Raw genomic sequence first — 19,985 nt, 5'->3', positions numbered from 1 at the left:
TAATAATAGAATAAACAATAAAAAGGGAGCAAAGAATTGCCAGCAATAGTCTTCAGAGTCCCCTCAGAAGTAATGATATAAAACCCATCATAGCTGACTTTAAAGAGTATCACAAAACTTAACAACAGTAAAACTCTCCCCATACCTGGGAGCCATGATTACTAGCTATGTAAACATTATTGCTGAGTTAAAAACATTTACAGGATAATTAAAATGCCCCTTTTCAAACATTTCCTTATAAAATAAATGCCCTGAGACTCAAGTCTGCTGTGTCTGATGCAGCTAAACCATTACGTTCAGAGAATAAAAATATCTTGTATTTTAATTACCCATTGAACTAAGATTGCGCTTAAACTTGCCACTGTGACACTTAAGAGCACACTGTAAAAGAGTGACCTCCTTAACCTGAAAGACAGCAATTCTGTATTTGATGGATTATGACAGGTACAGAGGCATATGTGTGGCCAGCAGAGAACATCTGACCTGGGGGGATCCTAAATTTTAAGGACCAGAAACATGGGAGCTTTAAAGTATAACAGTGAGACCTTAGAGGGAACTTCAACACTGTGGGAAGAGCCTGGAAAATACACTTGTCCTTACAATATTATATGCCACAGAATTTTTCCTCTTCCTAAGACATAGACAAGGCACAAAGTATCTCTTAAAGTGTCCTAAAAAGAAACTATAAAAGCCCAAGTAATCATTTCACATGGTTATCATGGGTTCTTTCTTGTTTACTATTTTAAAGAATAACTTCATGTCAATTGCATCACTTCCAAAGAACTATTCAATATATGATTGGAGTAATACATTTTTCTTTCTCTGCTTAGAATTTGATTTAAGTGGATTTAGATTTTGATATTTTCATTTAAAAGATTGAACACCTGGTGCTCTGAAATATGTTGACTCTCAGTCCAAAAGCTATTCATTGCAACATTTTATTTGCTTGTTTTTCCAGGAAATATCCATGATGCCCAAACCTTAAGGTGTGAATAGAATAGTTACCAAGGTGAAGAACTAGGTACTGACTGGTAAAATGATATTGGTATGGCCTGAAGTTTGCCTTTACACAAGTCCATTGAATGACACGTGAGAATTGTTTCGCAATTCCTCAGCATCAGAGAAAGTATTTTCTGCCAAACAGATTTGAAAAGCCAGAGCCATGGAGAAGGGCAAGCACTTTAATCTAGTGCCGACTTGGCCCCTTAGAGAAGAGTGACGGGAAGAGAGATGACAGCTCTACTGTGGATCATCAGATTGAAAGTCCAAGGGGAGATTCATTCTTTTCCAACCTAGTGGACTCCTCTGAAAGCAAAATGCCTGTCCAGCCTGGGCTATTTCTGACCTGCATAAAGGACCAGAAGTACATGCTGGCTCTCTCACAATCTCATTTCTGTAAACCCAGATCACTTACCTGTGGAACACTATTTCTAAAGGGGTCAACTAAGAATATTTTGAGGTGATTCCTGTACTTGGAAACTTAATAAGCAAGATTAGCCCACCCAGCAGTGAGGTACTCAAGTTATGCATTGAGAGTTTTTTAGTATACTTTTAAAAACTTCAAATGTGCCCACAAAAAATTATTGGTGACACCCACATATTCTTCATGTGCATGTGGGTTTTTTTTTTTGCATTCTTTTTTTCTCCTCACCCAAACTTATACCATCTTTATGATCATTTATTGGGACATAACAAATAATTCACATGGTGACTCTCCTAAATTGAGCTCTTTCCCTTGAACTGGTTAGAGTTTTGAGAGCTCTTCCATGTTTTATGTCACTCACTTTCTATCCACCTCTCCAGCCCTCTGAGCTCTCTGCTCCTGACCTCCATCACACATTCCTCCATGCATGGTGCCGCTCATTCATCTAGAATGTGCTCAAAGCCTGCCCCATATGAGAAACTGTGGAGACTCAAGGGACAACCATCCCTGCCTGTACTTGCTGAGATTGTACGGATCAGGGAGGCAAACAATGACCGACAAATACAACTCATCATATTATTTACTATCTAGGTCAGAGGTATATGCTGTGCAGATAAAATAAAGAAGGGTAATTTGTTCTGAGCCATATCTGGGCCAGGAGGGGTGGCCAGGGGAGCCCTTGCTGTGAAGCTAAGATTTGAGGAAGTTAACCAGGGATGGATCTCGTGAAAAGGATACACATTGTGGACGGCAGAGCAAAGCTCTCACCAGGGAGTCCGGACTGTCCAGGAGCAGGAGGGAGGCCAGTGTTGTAGAGTCCATGGACAGGAGACACCTCTGTAGGGAAGGGGTAAGGAAAGTAAGAGCAGCCAGAAGAGAAATACTGAGAATGGAAGGTTGAATGAAGCAATGCAGAGATCTTCCCTTAGTCTATAAAGAAGAGCTTCTGCAGAGTTGTGGGGACAAGAGCGTGAGAGTAGTGGCTCAACAGCAAATTGGGGAGGAGACAGGAATAGCGAGCAGAGATGCCTCAGAGGCAATTCTGCTGAGAAAGGAAGCTAAGAAATGGGTCCTTAGTGAAGGCAGTGGGGGCCTGTTAGTCCTTCATGGAAAATTGTGGGATTTCAGTGGGATGCCATTAATTAAAACCAGCAGAGAGGAATAAACTTGTCCCAATTTAATGATAAAGGGTTTAAAAAGCATGCGATCTGTTGTGGCTGAAACAATAGAGACGTGAAGATCCAGTTGCCTTTAAATTTCAAAACTTACTGCCTACAATTTTAAAAGACTTATCATCTGAAGGAGGAATTAGGCTTTTTATGCTGGTTAATCAAGGGAAATAATATAGTGAGAAACAGATTCTGGCTCCATTCAATGGGGACTTTTTGATAGACAATCCCTCATGCTCTAGGAAGGACTCCCTGACTCTATCACCATGTGCACGCTTGAAGGCAGTTGTAAATGGAGTGTTCGCACAGTGTCAAGGGATAAAGCAGGGATTCTGCAGGTGCCCTCCAACTTTGGGTTTCTAAAGAGGAAGCAATGCTTTGAAGAATGTGTTGTCTGTGTAAATCTCTTCTGTTCTCCACAGTGAAGGGTCAGAGATGGTCACTTTCTCCCAGTGGGTCAGAAGTAAGACTGCACAGGTTCCATTCAGCCTCTACCTCCTGCTAAGCAACCTTAATCAAATGCTTATCCTCTTCAGGACCTCAACAGATGCATGTTACTAAAATGCCTACAAAAATGGTAAATCAAATAAAGTAATTTACAGAAAATTAGCTCCCTGGGCCATGTATATTTCCAAAAGACAGAATGGAGAATTCTATGCATAGTCTTTCATAATCAAGGACATGGCTAAGAATAAATCCCTAATCAGGAACAAGAAGGTCAACTATTTTGAACAAGGACAAGTGTCATGCAAATATCAGACAGAATTAGAAAAACTGGAGTGTGAAACTGCTCTGCCCCTTCCTGTCTAGTGCAGCCATCGCTATATGGATACAGATGAAAATGCTCAGGTTATACTGTGGCATGTGCTGTTCTCACAATATGAACTATAACAATAATGCTTCAGGATCACAGACAGAGCCAGCACCTGACTCTGCCAAGGCTATGTCAGAGAAGGCTTTGGAAAGGTCAGGACAATGGAAAGATGAGTGAGAGTTCCTTAGTAAAGGGAAGAGGGTGTTTTCATCCAGAAAGAAATCCCTGGGCAGAGTACAAAGACCACCTTGGGCTTTTGGCATGGCTCAACCTCAGGATTTGTTTTTGGGAAGAGATGACAGATTTGACTGGAAAAAAGAAATTAAGAGCAGGTCTTGAAGAGCTAAGCTATTTGGACTTTCTCCTGAAGTCATCAAAGAATAATCCCAACTCCGGGTCACACGGATGATCCAGATGGCATGACTCAGACACATTTAGTCACCACTTCCCCTGAAGACACTGGACCACACCATACTATCATCTTTCACCTGCATTTCTATAATTTTCCTCTACCTGGTGGCCCTGCTTTTCCCTGGCTGTTCTCCATTCTCAACAACAGCCAAAGTGGTCCAGTCAAACACGAAGCAGAGCTGCTCCCCATCCCGCCATGCATCCACCTCACTCAGAGTAAGAAAAAACCATTCTAGTCCCTACAATAGCTCACATTGGAGGAATGTTTCTGAGCTCAGAAATTAGCACTTCTCTTCTCTAGAAGCTCTAATGGCTCCCTATGGCACACCTAATAAGAGAAGCTTCTTACAGCCCTTTAGACTCTCTATATACCTTTCCAAACTTACTCTCTATTTACTTCTTTTTGTATATTTTTGTTCCAATCAAACTGGCCTGCTTCATGGCTTCAGCATGATCCCTTTCATGTCTTTTTGCTCATGTCATGGCTTCAGAAAGTGCTTCTCTCTTCAAACTACCATACACCCACCCTAATGCCAAAGTCACCCTGGAAGGCTCCACTTCTTCAATAAATCTGCTTTGCTTTTCTACCAGCAGGCCCAGACCAGGTCTCTTCAGATTTTCTAAACCGAGGACAAGGATCTTCTAAAACTCCCAGCTCTGAGCATTTCTTACAATCTAAACTTTCTTCTCTAAACATTTCTCATGAATCTTCTTGCGCTGCACTAAGGATGCCATAAGCCAGTTGTGGACGGGACTTGTGCATATATTTGTGGCAATATGGTAAAACTACCACAGTGATTAATACATGCTTCTGGGGAGACATTTTGAAGCTGTGCAAATATTCTTCTCCTCCTTAAAATGTCACCCAGGAATGTTAACATTGTTTGGTGGATTGTGCCTGCAGAAAATGTTACTATGGTTTGCTAATGGCAATTTTGTTATTTCCCTCACCTCTACATTTATTCTCGGGAATTCTCCTGTAAGGACGATTTGCCCACTTTCCCTTATTTATGTATTTAATCAGTTATTTTTATTAGCAGAAATTTATGAATATTTAATTTTTTCAGTTATAATCCAATACATTCATAATTTCTCTTGTACTTATTAAAATATTTTCAACTTCTGCCATTGGGAACTCCTTCAGGATATTTATGTGAGGTTTTTGGTTTTTGTGTTTTTTTTGACATGTTCTCATTCTCCCTTGTTTCTTTCTTCTTCCTTCCCTTTCTATTATCTTTTCTCTTCCTCCTTTTTTTCTTCCTTCCTTCCCTCTTTCCTTCCTTTCTTCTTTCCTGTCTTTCTTCCTTCCCTCTCTCCCTTCCTTCCTATTTTTCTTTCTCTCTCTCTCTCTCTTTCTTCCTTTCTTCCTTTCTTCCTTTCTTTCTCTTTCACTTCTTTGCTATCCCTGTAAGATGCTTCAGGCTCTTCTTGCATTTTCTATACCTCAAACCCAGACTAAGTTATTCAGGAAACCCTGTTTTTTAGTATAGGTAAATGGAACCTAAAAAGATCTGGGTACAAGCTATTTTAATTGCTTCTGAATTATTAGTGCTTCTAGGATCCTCAGCAGACAGAGAAATATATATATATCTGTATAATAACCCATGAATATCCACATACGTATATTTCTATAAAAACCACCCTGTGTGTGGATAGATAGTTAGATATCTCCAACTCTAATCTAGCATCAAACTCATAAATGTACTGTAATTTCAATACAGTGTCACCTGTATGTCTATTTTATCAATACCATGGTTTCATCTTGCTTAGAAGAATGTAGGCCAGATTTAGAAAGGTTTTTAAGTAATCCTGATCCTCTCTTTAATAATGGCTTTTTTTGGTATGCTGTTACATTATATCTGCCAAGATAGACATAGAGGAGATTTTGTTAAGTTGATGGATACCCCTAAAATCATATCAGCTTAACACAATAAAAGTTTTATTTCTGGCTCAGACAAACCCTTTTGTGTGGCCAGAGGACATGCTAGTGGAATGTCCTTTTTAAAAAAAATTGTAATTTAGGTTCTGGGATACTAGAACGTGCAAGTTTGTTACATAGGTATACACGTGCCATGGTGGTTTGCTGCATGCATCAACCCATCATCAACATTAGGTATGTCTCCTAATACTATCCCTCCCCTAGCCCCAACTCCCCAACAGGCTCCAGTGTGTGATGTTCCCCTCCCTGTGTCCATGTGTCCTCATTGTTCAACTCTCACTTTTAAGTGAGAACATGCAGTGTTTGGTTTTTTGTTCCTGTGTCAGTTTGCTGAGAATAATCATTTCCAGCTTCATCCACGTCCCTGCAAAAGACATAAGCTCATCCTTTTTATGGCTGCATGGTATTCCATGGTGTATATGTGCCACATTTTCTTTACCCAATCTATCATTGATGGGCATTTGGGTTGGTTCCAAATCTTTGCTATTGTGAATAGTGCTGCAATAAACATACATGTGCATGTGTCTTTATAGTAGAATTATTTATAATCCTTCAGGCATATGCCTGGCAATGGGATTGCTATGTCAAATGATATTTCTGGTTCTAGATCCCTGAGAAATCACCACACTGTCTTCCACAATGATTGAACAAATTTACACTCCAACCAGCAATATAAAAGCATTCCTATTTCTCCACATCCTCTCCAACATCTGTTGTCTCCTAACTTTTTAATGATCGACATTCTAACTGGCATGAGATGGTATAATCTTTGACAAACCTGACAAAAACAAGCAATGGGGAAATGATTCCCTATTTAATAAATGGTGTTGGGGAAACTGGCTAGCCATATGCAGAAAACTGAAACTGGACCCCTTCCTTACAACTTATACAAAAATTAAGTTACGATGGATTAAAGACTTAAATATATGACCTAAAACCATAAAAACTCTGGAAGCAAACCTAGGCAATACCATTCAGGACATAGGCATTGGCAAAGACTTCATGACAAAAACACAAAAAGCAATGGTAACAAATGCTAAAATTGACAAATGGGATCTAATTAAACTAAAGAGCTTCTGCTCAGCAAAAGAAACTATCATCAGAGTGAACAGGCAACCTACAGAATGGGAGAAAATGTTTGCAATCTATCCATTTGACAAACGGTTAATATCCAGAATCTACAAAGAATTTAAACACATTTACAAGAAAAAAACAAGCAACCCCATCAAAAAGTAGAGCTTTCTTTCCTAAGAGTCTCAGCATCATTTCTCCTCAATATGATGTGTGTAAATCATGACATACAAAGAAAGAGAGAAGTGAGGAACCCGACACCAGCAATTAAATGCTTTAAAGCGAAAAAGACACAGGGTCCAGTTGCTCACACTTTATTGTCAAAGAATATCTCATGACCATAATTACCTTCACACAGGAGCTGAGGAAATGCAGTTTTTCCGTGTGTCCACAAAGAGCAGAGCAAATATTGACGAACAATAGAAAGATTTGCCCAAAAGACCAAGTGTAGTAGTTTTAAAAATTATTCTTAATATAAATACATATCTTTCAACTTTAGCTTTTTTTCTATTATTTCCCTTAAGTGGTTTTATGTAATACTGTCATGTTCATATAAGTTTGAGAAAATTATCATTTTCTTATACAGCCTACATTTGTTGAAACAAAAAGATGAAAGATTTGCTCCTCTAATGATATTTCCCTGAAGTGGAAGGATATATATGTATAAGGAAGGGTGGCAGTAAGTGAAAAGTCTAATAATAGAATTACAAAACACACTGAAGTTTTCTGCTTCTGAGTGGGATGGAGGATCCACACAGCTCAACTTCTCAGTGAGAACAACCTGAAAGCTGGACAAATTCCCAAATATATGACCTGCCCACATATAGTTATCAATAGAGATGTAGCAACAAAAACTAAAAGAAGAAAAAATTCCCGATGGGAGGCATCGTTCCAGGAGAGTCCCAAGATCCCTGGAAACCCTAGTAGCATCTGCCAGTTTTGAGGAGCCAGAGCTGCAAGACCGGGCTTCAGTGGAGCAAAGGGCAGCTACTCAGGACAGAGGTTAGACAAGCGGCGGGGGCTCAAACACAAGGCAGTTTCTCCCTTCAGGTATTTGCTAAACTCTGAAGCTGTGCAGGCTGATGGCCAAATTGCTAAACCACAAAATCTGAAAAGCAGAGGGAATATCCTGCCACCTCCCAGTGTTTGGATGCTCACAAGACAAGGACCCAAGAGAAGAGATACTGGACACGCAGGTGAGAACTGCAAGCCTGGAGGGAGTGAGGAAGCAAAGCGATTGGAAAATCTGCCACCACTTTCTCTTTGGGACCACTGGCCAGTCTGGGCAAAGCTGAAGGCTAACTAGCTTTTATTTATTTATTTTTTTAACTGTGGCTGACATTCTACCAAAAATTACTAGCCATGAAAATAGACTATCTGAAAACCAAAGGAAAAATTAAGGCAGACCTACCGGTGATTATAATTGCAGGTAGCAGTAGACTTTAAAATAACTGCTATGACTATTTTTAAGAAAATAGGAAAAGAAGCACAAAATAGGTGAAAAGCTATGAAAATTTTATAGAAATTTTAATTATATGAAGTAGGGTGAAATTCATATTTAACTGAAGAGTAACATCTGAAATTGAACCCAGGAGGCAGAGGTTGCAGTGAGCCGAGATGGCGCCATTGCACTCCAGCCTGGGTAACAAGAGTGAAACTCCGTCCAAAAAAAAAAGAACTCTGTACATGTTGAATAAAAGACTGCAGAAAAAAGCAGAATTGATATAGATATTAGATTCATAGAAAATACACAAATAGAAGTACAGAGGGAGGAAAAATAATTTTAAAGCATCGCAAAACATATTAGAGGTGATATGTAGTACATCATCAAAAGGCATAATATTCTGGTCCCAGAGTAATACGGGGAAAATTAGTTAAAAGTAATGTTTTTTACAATGACTAAGAATTTCAAAAAAAAAAAAAAAAAAGAATTTCCCTGAAACTTATTAATAATGTCAAACTATACATTTGAGAAGCTCAGCTAGCTTAAGCAGGGTTTTTAAACAAAGAAAAGATAAAGAAACACACACACACACACACACACACACACACCCAGAACCCAGATACACAAAATCCAACTATTGCAAATCAAGGCAAGGAAAAGAATGATAAAGCAGCCAGAGAACAAAAGGGTGCATTGTTTATAAATTTACAAGTAAAATATGCACAGCTGACTTCTCAGAACAGTGGGAAAGGTTAATATGTGAGAAAATACAAAATAAAACTTATTACACAGGCGTTAGAAGTAGCATTTTATAGGTTTAAAATGATAATAACTACAACTTGGTGGCTAACATAAAGCCAGAGTTGACAATAGGTAATATATACATAATTCCAAAGTCGTGAGAGTATTAAAAAATAGTAAAAGTAATAATTTGGTTCATAGTTTACATTTTGTAATATCCAGGATGATAGAAAAAGTATACTCAAAGATGAAAGATAAAACACAAGTATAGCAGTAAATCAATTAAATGCAGAAGGTCTGTGTACAGTTTCAAACAAAAATCACCGCAGAGTTGTTAGTATAAATTAGCATGCTGATTCTAAAAATGTATGTGGAAATGTAAAGGCAAAATACATTCGAGGAAGTGTTGAAGTAGAACAAACTTGCAGGACTTGCAGTTCCAGATAATAATGCTCATTAAAATTTGGTGGTCATCAATAAATGAGGTAGTACAGCAAGTACAGACACATATACCTAAGGCATATATATCTCTTCTCTATTTCAAGATAGCATTTAAAGCCCACATTGGAGGTATTAAAAAGGCGGAATTCAAACTGTGGGATCCAATGAACAGATCTGGGTGAAATACCTAAAACCTCTACCCAGACTTCAGGGATAACAGCCAGAAAAAAATAAGTGAAGATTGCCATATTATAGGCAAATTCCATGAAAATGAGCAAAACCTGACCACATTCTTACAAAACATTTAAACTAGAGAAATAAGAAAATATTTCAGGTAGGAGAAAATACCAATTTTGACCCAAATAAACATCTGCCTAGCCTTAAGGTATTTCCAGAAACACTGAAAAATAGAGCAATGTGCAAAGATTTTAGAAGGCAAAAGTGGTAGACGTATTAACTTTCATTATTATACATGTGTGTGTATGAGTGTGTATATATGCATATATATGTACTTGTGTGTATGTATGTATTTATATCTGTCTATGAAGAAATGTTACCCCATCAAATGAGAAATGAGGAAAAATTAGATATGGAATAACCAATAGTGAATAACAAAATCATTTTAACAAGCAAAGGCAAATACTGCCTGGAGACTGTGAAACTGTAAGCTCCTTACTTGGCCTTTCCCAACCTGGGTGGGGGAGAGGCCACTGTTTTTTTCTGTGGCATTTGGTTTGAGTAGATTATGTTTTGTTTAAAAGTATTATTTTTGTTATGCTGCCCCTTTCCTGGTTCTTTGGCTAAGCAGAGTAGGGCTTGGGTGGAGGGAGATATTCAGTCTGTACCAGTTAACATGTCTGAGTCGCAGCCTTCTTCATCTCCAAGTCTTAGATACACGAAGCAAAATGAAAACACAGGGAACCCACCACCCCATTGTTTCTAGGTCCCTGTGTTCCTGACCTATATGCCTTTTCCTCTCCAGCTTTCAGAGTTTACATATGTTTGTTTTATAGGTAATGACAGTTACAGTTAACAAGAAGAATGGCCACTCCGTCTTCTGAAAAAAAGAAGTAAATTGTGATTTTAAAATGTAATGTCCACTCCGTCTTCTGAAAAAAGAAGTAAATTGTGATTTTAAAATGTAAAGTATCACAAAATGTACATAATGATAGTGGAAATTTGAAAGTCCCTCATCCATGGGAAAAGACAACTGTTTTATAGCCATGGTAACAAGTAAATGCCAGAACTGGTTTTAATCCTGCCTGATTCATCAATGACAACACACCTTAATCCAATCAATTAATGACTGAAAACACCACAGAAAGTCAGCCAGTTAGTGACACTGTGCTTCAAGAGAGTGAGTGGCAGCTTCCCTCCAGTGAACATACTTCTCAACCCTGCCAGTTCATCACAGTTGTGCCTAGTAATCTGTTTCTAAGGCTGTTTCCAGCCCACTGCTATCACTGTAACCAAGACAACCCCAACCAACATTAACCTGATACAGTTTTAGACTAACATGCAGCTCTGCTCAGTGAGACTGTCCTGAAGACGCACAGCACTTCCTTAATTAAGTAAGCAATAAACTCAGGTTTTTTTCCTGTTTGGAAGTTGTTTATTCTTTCTTGAACAAAAGATAGTCTGTGATGAGGATGGGTTATGTATCCTTTTGATTTAGAAAATGGAAGTTCACCCAGAGGACCCAGAGTGCTTCTCTGTGTTAGGCTCTTTGCTGTCTCCCTTCGCCGAGCTCCCTTCACTCCCAAGAGAGGTTTGGCTGCTAAGAAAAGGTCATTAGTTAGAGGAATTAACAAACTCAATGCAGTAATTAAAAAAAAAAAACTTTCACTTCTTCATTTGGAAGAAACGTTCTCCTCTCCCTGGTTCCATATGGCTGTGTGGGTCAGTAAATTCAGAGCTCATTATAGACTCTCTCTCTCTCTCCCGACCCCCATCTGTCTCTCAGTTTCTCTCCCTCTGTCTCTATCTCTCAGCTTCTGTGTGTGTGTGTGTGTGTGTGTGGTGTGTGTGGTGTGTGTGTGTGTGTGGTGTGTGTGTGTGTGGTTTGTGCATCGCTAGTCACATCTAGACATTATCTCTAAGGAAATAAAATAGAATTAGAATTAGTAAGCCATTTGTTGCTATCTAATTTTTGCCAAAATTTTATGGCAGGAAATATGGAAAAGTTGAAGAGTTAATACATTTTCACATTGGTATTGATTGGAAGGCAGGTTAGGGCATTAATGCAACTCTGGAATAATGTCTTCTAAAGTCCTTCAACCTCTCTGTATCTCCCTATAAGACTTATCTCCCTATAAAACCAGCAAGTGCTACACTGCCCACTTCTGTCAGGAAGAGGTTAGAAAGGATAAAGGGGCAGAAAATAAGCAACAGACTAATTTGTTTATCAGCAGTAGATAGACCATGCCTGGAAAAATGAATGGACTTGTGGACTTCTCTTCCTAGACCATATGGTAGAAATGGGATAGATGTATTGAGCTAGGTCCATGCTGTTTATATCAATCCAAACACACAGTTATTTCTTCCCCTTGGCTGAACGTGGAAAATACATGAAGATAGATAAATTAGGACTTTTCTGTTAATATACTGTCACACCAAATGTGGTAAGTGCCATATTGACATTAACGGTCTTTTGAAAGTGGAAAGTAAGAAAACATCATTTTTGAAGGGGTGTAAACCAGAAGGCTGCATAGATGAAGTAGTATTTGTGGCTTTGAAGCATCCATAGAATTTTAACAGCAAAATATACAAGAAAGATAAGTGGGTAAGAATGATGTGTGATTGTGGAGTGAAGTGTGGTTCTGTGGTTGGGCCCCCTTAAATCGAAATCAGAATCAAGAAAGACAAGAGATGACACAGGGCAGGCAGGTTGCAGCCATATGATGACCTGCTTTGCTTAAAAAGATAGAGAAATTTGACCTGATCTAAAGGTAATGAGAAGCCCTGGAAGAGAAGTGGGCATGAGCAATCTGGTCATACTCTTGTCTAGAAACTGGAGAGGAATAGGTAGATACCAGAGGCGGGGAACCCACTGGGGGACCACTATTCCAATAGTGCAGGTGAAAAATGAGCTATGTAAGCTGGGGTGTGTGTGAGAGAGATTTCAGAGATGGGATGAAGGAGATCTCATTCATGTGGGATTTAGAGGGAAGGATCGCTGTGAAAGCTGAGGGGTGTGTGAGAGAGAGATTTCAGAGATGGTATGAAGGAGACCTCATTCCTGTGGGATTTAGAGGGAAGGATCGCTGTGAAAGCTGAGGGGTGTGTGAGAGAGATTTCAGAGATGGGATGAAGGAGACCTCATTCATGCGGGATATAGAGGGAAGGATCGCTGTGAAAGCTGAGGGGTGTGAGAGAGAGATTTCAGAGATGGGATGAATGAGATCTCATTCATGTGGGATTTAGAGGGAAGGATCCCGGTAGTGGTTCATGCTAGAAGGGAAAATCAAGTTATTGAGGATTAAAGGGAGGAGACAGATTTCCAGCCTTGACAGCTGGATGAACTCTATTCAGTTAATAGAGCTAGAATAGTTCCACTGAAAAGCAACTGATCAAAAGAAGCTAAATAGAGGGCTTCCTATTTTCATCCCATTTATCAAAAAGTTGTTGTTCTCCACTTGGTTATGTCCTTTCTAAATGCATAGGCTTTCAAATTCTAACATTCACTTCACTCTTTGCCTTGCCTGACTTTGGACAAAAATGCTAATCTGCTGCTTTAAATATGAGGTCAAGTCACAATAAATAATCTTTGAATTTTGCTATTGAATACATAAACATTCATAACAACACAAACCTGAAGGCTACTATTTGATACAAATAAGATAATATTGAAATTGAATTTTGCCCCTAAGAGTCACATAATGAAAAATGTTGCTACCTTTCTTCTCTGCAGCCAAGTTCCAGGCTCCTGTCTTATAGAGAGCTTGGCTGCCTCATTCATGTTCCTCTCAATTTCCTTTATCTTTTAAATTCTTGGCACTCACTTGTGCTGGGAAGCATGACATTTTGGGGATGGTTATTCCCTCCACATTTGCAGCCCTGCTTGGAGTTTAGGTCCCGGTTGAGCATCTGGGCTCCATCTTCAGAACCTTTCAAAACATGACCCAGTTTTTCTCCTAAAATGACTTTATTATCATCTCAAATGACAATGTCCCAAGGCTTCTCCAGACCTTTATAAGGGATTTAAAAGTAACTGCTGTTGAAAGTGGCAGAAAATGCCAAAGAAATCATTAACTCACTGCAGTGAGTTGCCAAACAAACAGAATTGCTGGTGTCCCACAGACTTCAAAGTGTTTTTTAGCTTCTGACTAAAGGTACTAAGGGAAATATTGGATGGGGTTTTAGGGCTTTTTTTTTTCTTTAGTTGTTATTGTTACAATTACACTTAGATTTCCAGAGCAGCTCTATGAGAAAATCCAAATTCTCAAGAGATTTAAAATCTGATCAAAAGAAAAAAAAAGATAATATATTGGATATTTTTGTTCAAAAAACCTATCACCCATCACCCAGCCACAATTCTAAAAAGTATCAAAAGAGGATATTTTGCATATGATTGAGTATGTTGTGTATGTAAATCCACAAACATTTCAAAAGGGAGGACTTCTCAATATTGGTCAAGTTACTTGACCTCTTTGAACCTCAATTTCCTCACCTTTATAACGTAAACCACAATTATTTGTTGTTAAGATAATATATGTTTCTTTGACAGTGTCCAGGCAGCATTTGATGAGAACAACATGACAGCAAAGACTGAAGCAAAGAGCATCCATAAAAATGTAAGCCTCATGCAATGGGCCTATGGCACCTGGCTTGGTGCAGCTGCCTCTTCATGACAGCAGCACCAGTACGTGCAAACTAACATCTAGCTCTGACCTGCTCATTGAAGAGGAAATCCATGGACGATGAGTAGAAGATCTTCTAGGATATAATTAGACGGCCTGCATTCCTATCTCAACCCTATTATCAGTTCTGTGACCATGAGCATGTTAATTAACCTCTCTGGGCTTCACTTTCCTTGTCTGTAAATTAGTATATTAATAGTAACTGGCTTAGAAGACTGTTGCAAGTGTCAATAAAAACTTACTAAGCACATAGCATAGTCCCTGGCACATTTTAAACATGTAGTTATTTATTTTCAAGTTGACATTCATGTCCTTCCACTGCAGTTATTTTGAGGAACCTCATTATTTTTCCCCAACAATGGTTTTACTGTGCTGGCATCTCATTTCATCGGAGGAAAAGAACACTTACTGGCCGGGTGCGGTGGCTCACGCCTGTAATCCCACACTCTGGGAGTCTGAGGCAAGTGGATCATGAGGTCAAGAGATCGAGACCATCCTGGCCAACATGGTGAAACCCTGTCTCTACTAAAAATATAAAAAATTAGCCGGGAGTGGTGGTGTGTGCCTGTAGTCCCAGCTACTCAGGAGGCTGAGGCAGGAGAATTGCTTGAAACGGGAAAACAGAAGTTGCAGTGAGCCAGGATCGCACCATTGCACTCCAGCCTGGCGTTAGAGCGAGACTCTGTCTCAAAAAAAAAAAAAAAAAAAAATAAGCACACTTACTGCAATGACAGATTTTATTGGGCCAGACGTGCCAAAATAACAACCAAATATATGATAAGTATGTGTGCACAGGTAACTGATAGAAAGATAGAGAGAAGAAAAGGGGAAGACGAGGAGGCATTCTTATTTTGTAAATATAAGAAAATACATACTTTTTTAAAAAACAAAATAACTACAAAACAAAAAAAGAAAATCACTAAGTCCACATGTCTAAAAATATCTCAATGCAGAATATCAATATCCATTGCTTCACACCAGTGACGCGTAAACTGTGAGAGGAATTTATAAGAAATAGAATTTGAATATGAGGAGACAAACTAAAATACATATGCTGATCAGATCATAATACTTCTTTCAACATTTAAGGAGATAGTTACATCCATTTTACTTGTAGTTACTGTTTGCTAACATTGACCTAAATGTCTTGCTTAGATTTCTCTTTAATTTTCATTCTAAATTCATACTTTACTTTCATTTTACACACACACACACACACACACACACACACACGCACACATGCAGACACAGACACACAAGCCAAACACACAAATAATATAATCCATATCATTTGTCTGAAAGTTGTTTTGTCTCCTGGAACTTTTAGTTTATATTGTGTTTTTGGAATAATGAGTTTGTATGTGTATGGGCATGGAAGTATCTGTCTGGATCCTCCAAGTGTTGGAGCCATCTTTCCCCAGAAGATGAAGTCAGCACAGAGAAGAGGCCACAGAACCACAGGCAGACCTGGTTCCTTAATCACTAAACAAAATCCCCTTGAGCTTTCTTTACTGATATAATGTAAAATCATTTCAGCCAATTTCTGTTTGGATTTTTTACTATGCACACTATTGCCACTAAAGATGGCAACCTAAGTGATCTAGAGAAGGCCCTTTACACACACACACACACACACACACACACACACACACACACTGCACTGGATTTACAGAGAGTAATGTTCAAATTAAAAGCCTATCCTAACAGAAAGAAGTAATGTTGAAATTCTAGAACCCACTTTAATGAATGTAATAATGTTATGCCAGAAATCATTAGCAAAATTCTAGGTTGATTGATGAGAACAGAGTCACATGAAATCCTTCACGGGAAAACTGAGTCTAGCTCATGTGTTACCTCCTATCTCCTGATTCCAGACCTTACCTTCCTCTGATGCACAACTGGTTCCCAACTCCAACAGACCAGATGCTTAGCCATTGACAAGATTCTTATTTCAGTCAATAAGACCCATCCCATATTTTTCACCGTACAGTAAAGAACTCCCTGTTATTGCTGTGTCTTCAATATGTGTGTTTTCCCATCAAGTTCTTACAGAACCGGGCATAATATGCTAAAGAGTCAGGGATCCTGCACCATGACCATGGACTAAAATATTGGTAGATGTGAAAGGACAACCTGGTTCATACTTTGGAGAGTATTTGTCCAGGCCCGATAAACTGGTTCAAGAAAATGCATATTTGTTACATCAACCACAGAGATCTGACCATGGACATTAAAGCCAAAAGGTGTATCAAAACCAGTTACTTGTTCTTCTATGTTCTGCTAATGACAGTGGTGGTGGGGTAGGTGCAAGGGTTAGATATTGTGCTCAAAAACTTAATTCTGTTTTAACAACAACAAATGTTGATATGGTGGCTCAATACTGATGCACGATGCCCACCTCCTAAATCTAGCAAAGTAGGCTGGAAATGAACCCATATTCTTAGGAATTCCCTCCGAGATGAAGGTCACAAATCAATCAACACACTGGTACGTTGATAATGTATATTTCTCCTCCATCCCTTGACAACAAGAAAACTCATAGTCTTTTTCAAAGCAACGTTACCATAGAGAGTCTGAACAAGAAGTCAGTCTTTTGAGGAGCAGCTTCCTCATGCTACGCTACTCTTTCTGAAATGAGGATGGAATAAGTGTATGGGAGAGTTAACTTGTGGCTTCCCTTACTCAGAAACACTCTTAGCTTCCCTTCCATAAGCATTTTTTTTCCTAAAAGAAGAACAGATTCTTTAATAATCTCATTAGTTACTCTGAGACAGAAAATTTTTACAGAAAATTTTAAAAAATGGAAGTGACTGAAAATCAAAACACAGTATGTTAAAATATGTAGAATACTGCTGAAGCAACTCCGAGAGGAAAATTTATAGCACCAAATTCTTACATTTGAAATGAGAAAAGACCTTAAACCCATAATGCAAGTTCCTACCATAAGCATCTAAAAAATAAAGACCAAAAAGCAAATAAGCAAACAGGAGAGAAAATACGGAAAAGGTCAGAAATCAATAAACAAAGATAGGAAAACAATAGAGAAAAACAACAAAATAAAAAGCTGCTTCCTGGAAAAGTATCATTGAACCTGATTATTAATATGTAATAATATAAAAAGAAAAAAAGTCAACAATAAATAAAATTGGAGCTATCACCAAAAACCATGTAGCTAGTAAAAAGATGATAATAAGAGATGACTATGAAAAAAATATATGCTCATGAGCTTGGAAACTTAGAAAAGAATGAACAGTTCCTTAAAACCCACAAACAACAAAAACTAAATCAAGATGAAATAGATAATCTGAATATTGCTGTATTACAGATTTCTTTTAAAATGGTTCTTTGTCTTATTGGCACCTTCCTTTTCATATCCAGGCTGGTTATAACCAAATAAAACAACACAGCTAAACTCAGATGCTCTACTTCAATACACCTTACCTTTTCGCGTGGCTTAGTAGAACAGCTTGCAGTGCGTACCTATAGGAGGTCATATAGTTGTGTGACCTGTTACCTGTTATTTCAGAATAACTTGCAGAATACCTGTAAAGTTAGGGAGAATCTGACAATCCTTTATACTGTCATCATTCTGTACAAAGGCTCCTTTATACTTTCATCATTATTCTTGTAGAAGTAGAAAATAGAGAGCTCAGATCACACCTCCTACTGAAAACACAACCTCAACTGTGTGTGGGGTCTGTTGTAGAATCCAGCTCAGTGTTCAAAGCCATATCAGCCCTGAGAGCTTTTTCTAATCATTAAGAAAGACCTGCATAACAGAGTTATGGTAGAAGTTTCATTCTGGTGCTCCCACAAGTGAGTTCTAGTCTGTCTGATAAAGCCTCCTCAATTCCAGGGGTGTTAAAAGTCTGTATCTTCTCTTAAGAAAAAAAAAAATCAGTCATGAACAAGTCAATATACTGCCTGCAATTCACCTTTGCAAAATTTGGTGAAGTATTGAAATGAAATCAAAATAGAAGTTTGCCCAGACTCCTAGCAGAAGCGAACCAACCAAAAGACATATTTAGAGGAGGATGAAAGTGTAAGCCCAGATGTCAGTATTTCTATAACATCTATATCTAGATTCCAGATTCCAATATCTAGAAAAGAGCAAAAGGCAAATTGTCATGCATGAAGGCAAGAAATATGAGTGGGAGCCCATGGGTAGGTTAGCAGAGGACAGATACGGGTTGCATTCACTTAGATATTAACATGAAAAAATTCTGATCATAAAACAAGTCAACTTACTATTTACAAAAGAATACAAGCCAAGCTTTTAACATGGAAATTAGAAACCAGAACAAAGTGACATTTCAGATTTGGGAAAGAACCAAGCAAAAATTCTGGAACTGAAAATACTAAGAATGAAATTAAGAACACAAAAGAAAGCTAACAAACACAGCTGAAGAGGCTGTAGTAAAACTGAATGTGGAACAAAAGTCCATAGAGAAACAGAAATTTAGAAGCTACAAAAAGAGGGCAAAATATAGAGAAGGAATACAGTGGCCAGTCTAGCCTATATTTAGTTGGCATCCCAGAAGGACCAAATGAGGCAGAGGTGATTTGTTTTTTGAAGAGGTAATGGCAGCAAATATTCAAGAACGAATAAAAGATAAATTCAAAAATCCCCAGAAATCAACACAATTCCCACATAGACACACTATGTTATAGAAAGAACTAGGGCAGTAAGAACAGGTATCCACTGAGGTTTGCAGCAAAAAAAGGAAGGCATTTATTTGCAGGTGCCAAGCAAGGAGAATGAGGCAGCTCATGCTTAGGTATTGACCTCCCTGACTCCTTGAAAGTAAAGGTTTTTAAAGGCAGTGTAATGGCCCAGTGGGTTCACCTTGCCAATTTATCAAGACAGGGTAACTGCAATAGAGAAAGAGCAATTCATGCAGCGTTAGCTGTGCAGGAGACAGGAGGAGTTTTATTATTACTCCCATCAGTCTCCCTGAGCATTTGGGAAACAGAGTTTTTAAAGATAATTTGATGGGTTGGGAGAAGCCAGTGCACTTACCAAGGCTCACGAAAAAGCCAGTGAGCTAAGAGTACTGATTGCTTGGGTCAGAGATGAAATCATAGGGAGTCGATGCTGTCTTCTTGCCCTGAGTCTGTTTCTGGATGGGGGCCACAAGATCAGATGAGCCCCAGATTTTATCAATCTGGATGGTGCCAGCGGAACCATCAAGTGCAGGGTCTGCAAAATATCTCAAGCATTGATAGTAGGTTTTCCAATGATGTTGTTATCTCTAGATGCAACTTGGGGAGGGTCAGAATCTTGTAGCCTCTAAAGGCCACAAGCCTTTGCATGACTCCTAAACCATGAGCTCTGGTAAGCCTTCTTTCGAGTCCAGCTCTTCTCCACCTGTTCCTAAACAAATACAAACATGGACGTCTATATTTTCGAACTTCCATGTTTGTGTTTTTAATTGGTGTATCAAAAGCTGTTTTTGGAGCTTAATTGAGACATAATAGACAAATAATAAACTGAACAACACTTCCACAGGTCCTGAGAAATACTATCTTCCACATCGTTTTATTATAATGTATTATGATGTTGATGAAGAAGAAAAAGGCTTCATTATATGTCGTTTTGCTTAAAATGGCAGTGTCCAAGAACCTATCTATGATGTTGAGTACTTCCTGTATACAGTTTGGTAAGTTTTGACA

General features: G+C 38.6%; 1 long non-coding RNA gene across 1 annotated transcript in view; it reads right to left on the bottom strand.

The window, feature by feature from the left end:
• LOC108592816 (uncharacterized) overlaps positions 1-17,927 on the bottom strand; it is a 67,040-nt gene extending 49,113 nt beyond the window's left edge. The window contains exon 1 of the long non-coding RNA XR_004727842.3: positions 17,754-17,927. This is a non-coding gene — a long non-coding RNA (uncharacterized LOC108592816). The remainder of the gene's footprint in view (positions 1-17,753) is intronic.
• Between the last annotated feature and the right edge of the window lie 2,058 nt (positions 17,928-19,985).

Source organism: Callithrix jacchus, chromosome 11 (genome assembly GCF_049354715.1).
Source record: "Callithrix jacchus isolate 240 chromosome 11, calJac240_pri, whole genome shotgun sequence".
In the NCBI taxonomy this organism is placed as follows: Eukaryota; Metazoa; Chordata; class Mammalia; order Primates; family Cebidae; genus Callithrix; species Callithrix jacchus.
This window is presented reverse-complemented; position numbering and strand designations above follow the sequence as displayed.